This window comes from Culex pipiens, chromosome 2 (assembly GCF_016801865.2).
Source record: "Culex pipiens pallens isolate TS chromosome 2, TS_CPP_V2, whole genome shotgun sequence".
NCBI lineage: Eukaryota > Metazoa > Arthropoda > Insecta > Diptera > Culicidae > Culex > Culex pipiens.
In genome coordinates this window covers 129,322,474-129,329,588 of record NC_068938.1, presented here as the reverse complement: position 1 = coordinate 129,329,588, position 7,115 = coordinate 129,322,474, and the positions used below count along the sequence as shown (strand labels likewise).

Below are 7,115 nucleotides of genomic sequence, written 5' to 3'. Positions count from 1 at the left end.
GAATTTTTTTTTTTTTTCATAATAACGGTCTGTGGGGGACCCGTGAAAACAAATCATTTTCATTTTTTTTTGTTACCCTGCAGGTTTTTTTTTAGAGTGTAACAATGTTCTATAAAGTTGTACAAAAGTTGGACAAAACTAAAAATTTTATGTATGAACATAAGGGGTTTGTATATATTTTTCACAAGTTATCAGAATTTTACAAAAAAGTTTTTTGAAAGAGTGATGATTTTTGACCATTTTTGGCCAGTTTTTTGAATGTTTAACCCTTAAAACTCATATTTTTTTCGAAAATTTCAGCTAATTTGCATAATAATGACCCTTTTGACGATTGTTGTGACTCGTGCATTGCTAGAACAAGAAAAAAAATGTTATTATATACTTTTGCTCTTATAGCAATTCTGTCTAGTTTCTTTGCACTTTTGATTGATAGTAGTTTCCTAAGGCTACTTCAAACAACGCATTATTTAAGGTTGCAATGTTTTAAAACTTGTTGAAATAAATAGATTTTGAAAAATATTCTCAAACTTTTGCGATCTGATTCAACGTCAAAAATTTCAACGACTCTCGTAAATTTCTTCCATTTCATAATAGGGGAAGGTGGGGCAAGACGACCATATGGGGCAAGAGGAACAATCGCTCGTACGACCGTAATTTTTACAATTTTGATTAGTTCCAGTATGAGGAATTGTTGCTAGCAATGCAATTAGCTGATTCTACTACCACATAACCGCCAAAACGACGTAAACGCCACGGGGTATAAGATTTAATGAAGTTTTTTTCAAAACCTTTGTTTTCTTATAATATTTGGAAAGTACAAAATAAGGCTTAGGTTTCGTTTTAAGGCTCATTTTATCAAGCTGCTATTTTTCCTAGATCAGTAGTGTCCCAACCAATGATTTGCACCTATTATAAAGTATGATTTAACTTTTGGTTATTTTTGTTGAGAGCTTTTAAAAAATCTTGTTCAGTTGGGGCAAGTGTACCAGATGGATTTTTAGTAAACAGAAAAAAAAAAGAAAAAGTTACAAATTGCTGCAACAACATATTTTATTAGGAAAAAAATACAAAAAAGTTCTTAAAAACTGATAAACAATTGTAAAAAAAATTCCATACAAAATAAAGTGATATTATGAAAATTTACTCTTAATCACCTGAGTAAATTTTTTTTCGTAAAAACGATCAAATTTTAAGTAAAATATTATTATTTAATGAAAGAAACGTTTCAAATACATTCTAATCTGATGTTTCAAAGTGATAGCAGTTCAATTGTTAGCAAATTAACATGTTGTTTCATGCATTGTTCGTCTTGCCCCACTAGTTGGGTAGAACGTACGGAAAATAAAAAAAAATTAAATCAGTTTTTTACATTAAAAAACAGATTTTTTTTTTATTTGTTCTATCAAAGTCTTAGTCAAGACCTGAAATAAGATGATTTTGAAAAAATCCGACAGATGTTTTAACGTTTTCAATGGGTTTTAACGAGCATTTCCTTAGCTTGTTACACTTTTTTTTGGCAGCCCATTTCTTTCGCACCTGTTTCGTGCGAACGAGGTGTGTCGATATCTAAGCTCATGAAAAAATAATCAAACTCCCGCCCAGCCAGGTACTTAAAGATTCATCCTCCTCGTTGCTATCTGCTGTGAGGTCGAGTGGGGCTGTCGAGTTTGCACTTGCTTCCCCACTGCCCAATTGCTCCACAACTTCCCTCCGAGTAATCCACCCATCAGACAGTACACTTTATTACCCCGGCCCAAATTGCTCATATCGAATTCAAAGTTAAACATTGTTATGGGAATACGATACCGTTGAAGGTTTGGAGTGCTCGTGCCGGTCGTACTCAACCAAATAAAACCGCTTTCACTGGTCGAGCTTCGGAGGAGAGGAGGGTGGTGGGAGTGGGTGTTAAGTTTACTTTCACCCCCGCCCAACCATCATTAGGATCATCATCACCGTCGTTATCATCATCGACATAACGGGAAGCTTTCAGGGCGGTGGGTGGTGAAATGCAAAAAGGCAAAAAAATCCATCGCCTTTGGGTGGAAAAACCAGGAAGCAAACCTTCCAGCACCCCCTCTCCTCCCACTCACTCGTTAGGGGGTGGGGGGTGGCATCGCATGCCTGAGCATACAATTACCATTCTTGCTTTTGTCTGGTGATGCCGTTACAGGATGGGAGGGTTAGTGGGGGGTGGCCACCTCCGGATGCCACTGCTTCACACCGTTGGTAAAGTTGGTTGGATGGAACTGGCACAGGAAGAGTTGGCAAAAGGGTTGCTGCTAATATGCACCGGAAAATGGTGGCGTAACACATTGCATAAAAGTTTAAAGCTAAATATCACGGCACTTGGGCTCTGGCACGACCTGGCCTGAAGGGGGGGGGTGGTACCGTGCCACATAGTGCACTAGGTGGTTTTTTAGAAGCATTTTTTTTAAATTAGATGATATTATTTCAGCTGAATTTGGTTCAAGTTTTTTTAAATTCTTATTTTAAGCATTTTTTGTTTCAAGAAAAATGTCACTGACACATTCCGCCGTGACGTTGCAACACTTTAACTTTTCTTTTTTCAGTATTTCGGCTGTAACTCAAGAAATACATAGAAAAGGTATATATGTTATTACAGATTCGGGAAGGGCATTAAATTTCCTATAAGAAACAGTGTTGAAATATTATTTTAAGCAAATATTCTATTTTTGAGAGGGGAATATGTAGCGTGACGTTGCAACGCGTGACTTTTTCTCAATCCTGACCCAATTCATGTTTCGCCATTAACTCTGCTCTGTTAAACGGCAAATTTTGAGTTCTTCTTCCATTTTTAATGTAAAATTGGCCAACAAATCGAATGCAATCATTAGTTTTTCGAAAAAATCAAACCCCGATTTTTAAAGACCACTTACATTTCGTGACGTTGCAACGCTCTGTTTTTGAAAACAGGGTTTTTCGTTGCGTTGCAACGTCACGAAATTCTAGTTTCAAAATAAATCATAGTTTTTGTTAGTTTTAACAACTGTAGATTAAAATTTTATTATAAGACATTGATAGACAGTACAAGGACATGTGAATTGATTGGCCCGCCCATGTTAGACCCCCCCCCTCCCTCTCTATACCGCACAGTACTAGTACGATTTACGATGTTTTTCAAAGCGCTTTCAAAGTAAAAATAAATATTTGTATTATTCCATTATCACGAAGGACACCCCTCCCTCCCCTCTCCCCTCCTCCTTCCATGTAATGGGACGTCCAGGCATTACGTAACGGCGTTATATCAAGGGGGAGGAGGGGGGATTCGAGGATTTAAACAAAAAAATGTATCGGAAATGTATTACCAGGGGGTGGAGGGGGTCTAAAAATATAAATGTTTTGTTACGTAATGCAAGAACGCTCCCTTAATATTTTAATGGTTTTGGCCAATTTACAAAACACGTGGAAGTTTTAGAAGGAAGGAAAGGAGCTTCAAGTTTCAGGAGGGCTGAAATTTATAAATAAAGTGCCCATATCGTTTGTTGATGGCCCCTAAGGGGTGATCTGCAAACAACGTAACTTATTTTGTTGACTTTTGTGCTTTTTAAATAAAAATTGAAGAAATAATAAAACTGTTTACCTGCGCAACATAACATTTTTTATTGCGAACAACTAAACGTTGCATACAACTTATTTAGGTAAGGGTTCGTCCAACAACAAAGTGACAAAAGTTTGTAAAAAAACAATCGAATCACGTGATTTTTATTGATTAGTGAATTTCACTGTAATTTGGCCTACATAAGGGTGTGGGATAAAAAAATCGTTGCGTTGTATTAGAATGAACCCTCACGTAAATCAGTTTGTCATAAAGGGGCCATCCAGTAACCACGTGATTACTTTTTTGAAAGTTTTAGAATTTTTCCCCCTTGTGAACATCGGTCTATTTTGATTTGTTCAACAAGTTTCATAAAATACCTACTTTTTTTCGAGTTGCATACAAACTTAAGTGACGGAATTTGTGAATGACTAATGTACAATTCTTCTGTAAATATGCTCGGAAACATTGTATAAAAAATATATAATATTTAGTATCCTTTTATCTTCAACAACCAACTACGCATACACCTTTTTTGCCATGTGACCAACATAATTTGAAATTTCGCGACGTTGCAACGCAAACTTAAACCTGTTGAAATATCAAAATGATTGAATGTTTAGTTTTCTGTTGGCATAAACAACTGTCCCTTTTTCGTGACGTTGCAACGCAATAAAATGGTAAACTCACACTAGTTTGAAAAAATACTTAACTTAAGATAAACTGCAAATCCATGACATTTCCGTTTAGTACATCTAAAAACCTACAAAATGCAATCTAAAGAATAATTTTTGGATTTTATTTCGCTGAAAACCAGGAGTTTTTAGAAAAATGTTTTAAAACGATGATTTTATCATGAATTGATGCATAACTTAACCAACTTGTACATAATGATATTCAAATGATCAATTAATGAAAACCATGATTTTTGAAGCTTCAAGTAGTCTAGAATCGAGGAAAAATATCCAAATAGCTCATACACGCTTTTCAAAATTTCATCCTAAGGTGTACATTGCCGGAGAATGTGTCCACTATATAAATTTACTTATGTTTAGGTTATTAATTGCTGTTGAATATTTTTCAATAGTTTTTTCCTCTAATGTGCTTAGCTCCTCGAGGAAGGTGAGGCAAAAATATGGGCGTTTTGAAAATGACGTCTATTACGAACTGTTTTATGATGATGATATTACCTCAATTCAGACTGAACAGTGGAATTGCGCAGGAAAAAGTGGTTTATTTTTATATTTTTAATGTTAAATGATTCAATTTTCCAATTCTCCCTCTAATGTCCCATTTTTTGTTTATTTATTTTTGTTGCCCTTTTTCAGGAGGTCATATAGAGCAACTTTTGATGTACAAAAAACACTACTTTTCTTTAATAATTTTTTATATTGCTATTTGAATTTATCGTGTTTAGTTTTATTCCCCACCAGAAAGTTCCAGAAAAAATCCTGATTTGGGCTGGAATTGCGCTATATTGTGATTATCATATTTTGCCAGAAACTAGTTCGATATTTCGGATGTATTTCATATTTTTGATATAAAATTATTTCAACAGCCTTCGAGACACATGAAAAAAATTACATTTTATAGAACATTGTTAGTCATCTAAACCAAGTCAAATAAACAAACCATTTGCTTAAAATAAGAGCGCTTCTCTCCAATGCCTTTTGGATATTGACAATTGGTTGATAATTGATTTTCAGTAAATTTTTAATCCCAATTTTTTTATACTTTGCTTATACACGTTAACCTATTGATTCAAAATCAAAAACTTGTAAAATTCCTGCACAGTTAAAATAAAAATATGTTTTGAAGGTTGAATACATGAAAATTACCTCTTTTTGTATGTAAATTTAGCTATATTTATGTTTAAAAACATCATATAAAAATGTAAACATAAAAATTTACCCTTTTTCTGAGGCAATATTTATTACATTCTGACTCAAAATTTGTCCACACTCGTAGATGTAGTATTACCATGATTTTCTTATTGTGTGTGTGTGTGTGTGTGTGTGTGTGTGTGTGTGTGTGTGTGTGTGTGTGTGTGTGTGTGTGTGTTCAATCAACCAACAAAACATTGCAAGCAATTGGAAAAAAACACACTTCTTTTGCATGTAATTTTACTCAAATTGCAATTATACAGGCAAAATTCCGATTCACTATTTTTTGTGATAATAATGCATATGAAAAAATCATTAACAAATTTACGATCAAAAAATAAACTCATGTAGAACTTATGTTTTTCATGGCAAATAACTTGTTCTAGACTGTAATTTTATCAACAAAACTCATTTTAAGGATTTTTAAGTAAAATTTTGACTTTTTATCAATTTCATCTAAAATTTATATGTATATTGTTAAAAATCTTATAAACTAAGTTAAATAAATTTACACATTGATTTTTTTTCTTCTTAAAAACTAATCAGCAACCTTACTGCCCATGTTCGCATAAATGTCCCATATGCAAAAACAGCAAGCTTAGAAAAACGCATTTAAAGTTTGTCCCTCACATAAGGCTACGTGTTAAATTTTCACAAAAAAATGGATTTCCTCCTGATTTCTAGAACAAAGTACTGGATGTTATAGGCTCTATTGAAAGAGCACACGATTTTGAACCAAACTGTATCAATAACTCAAAAGTGACGAAATTGCATATGGGACATTTATGCGATCATGGGCAGCTTAGTGATTATGTAAAATTTAAACACTTTAAATCTGATTTTAACAACAAATACTTTGTACAAAGTCACCCCAAAATGCTAAATACAATTTTCAACGCCACTATTTTTCAAATACTATTGAAATTTTTTTTTCCAACAATAGTGCATGGACCTTGTTTGGGCTACCCCAGTACATGTTTTATAAAATAATAATCTTGAGACAAACCTTACCAGTTGGAAAAAATATAAAAACAGAATGAAATCCTATCCTTGTTACCCCCTTTTACAAAAAAATATTTATCTGAAAAATCACCTGAAATGAACCTGATTTTTTCTTATTAGTTCAATTTGCACAGTAAATTAAAATGAAAAAAAATTAAGTTAGGTTCTTTCATTATTTTTTTTGTAAATTTTCAAAAAAAATGAGACACAAAAGTAAGGAAAATGTATACTTCCGCTTGAATTTCGTGAATTCCCCTGAAATTTATAAGTTTCCCGGGAAACGGGAACTATTATTTTTCGGGAATTCCCAGGAATTTTTTTCACGTGACGGGAAATTGGACACTCTAATCAGGCCTGAAAGGGTAAAAACGAAAACGAATACATTGTATTGTGGATTTTTTCAGTATATTAATCATAAAGGGTGTTTTTAAGCTTTTAACAAATTTAGAATCTTTTGTCCGAAAATTTAAAATGGACATTACACGTTTGAGGGAAAATGTAATAAATTAATTGATATTTTGCAAGTTCCAGCATAAATTTAGTAAACTTTTTTGATGCTTTAAATTAGAAATAAGATTTTTTTGTGTATAAATCATTGTAAGACGTTTTAAAGCAGTGATTTTAGTGTTTATGATTTTTTTAATGAACCGTCATCAGGGGTGACTTTGGGTCTG

The 7,115-nt window shown here is 33.3% G+C and overlaps 1 protein-coding gene across 1 annotated transcript in view; it reads left to right on the top strand.

The window, feature by feature from the left end:
• LOC120420861 (uncharacterized) overlaps positions 1-7,115 on the top strand; it is a 180,150-nt gene that overhangs the window by 117,602 nt on the left and 55,433 nt on the right. The window lies entirely within an intron of this gene.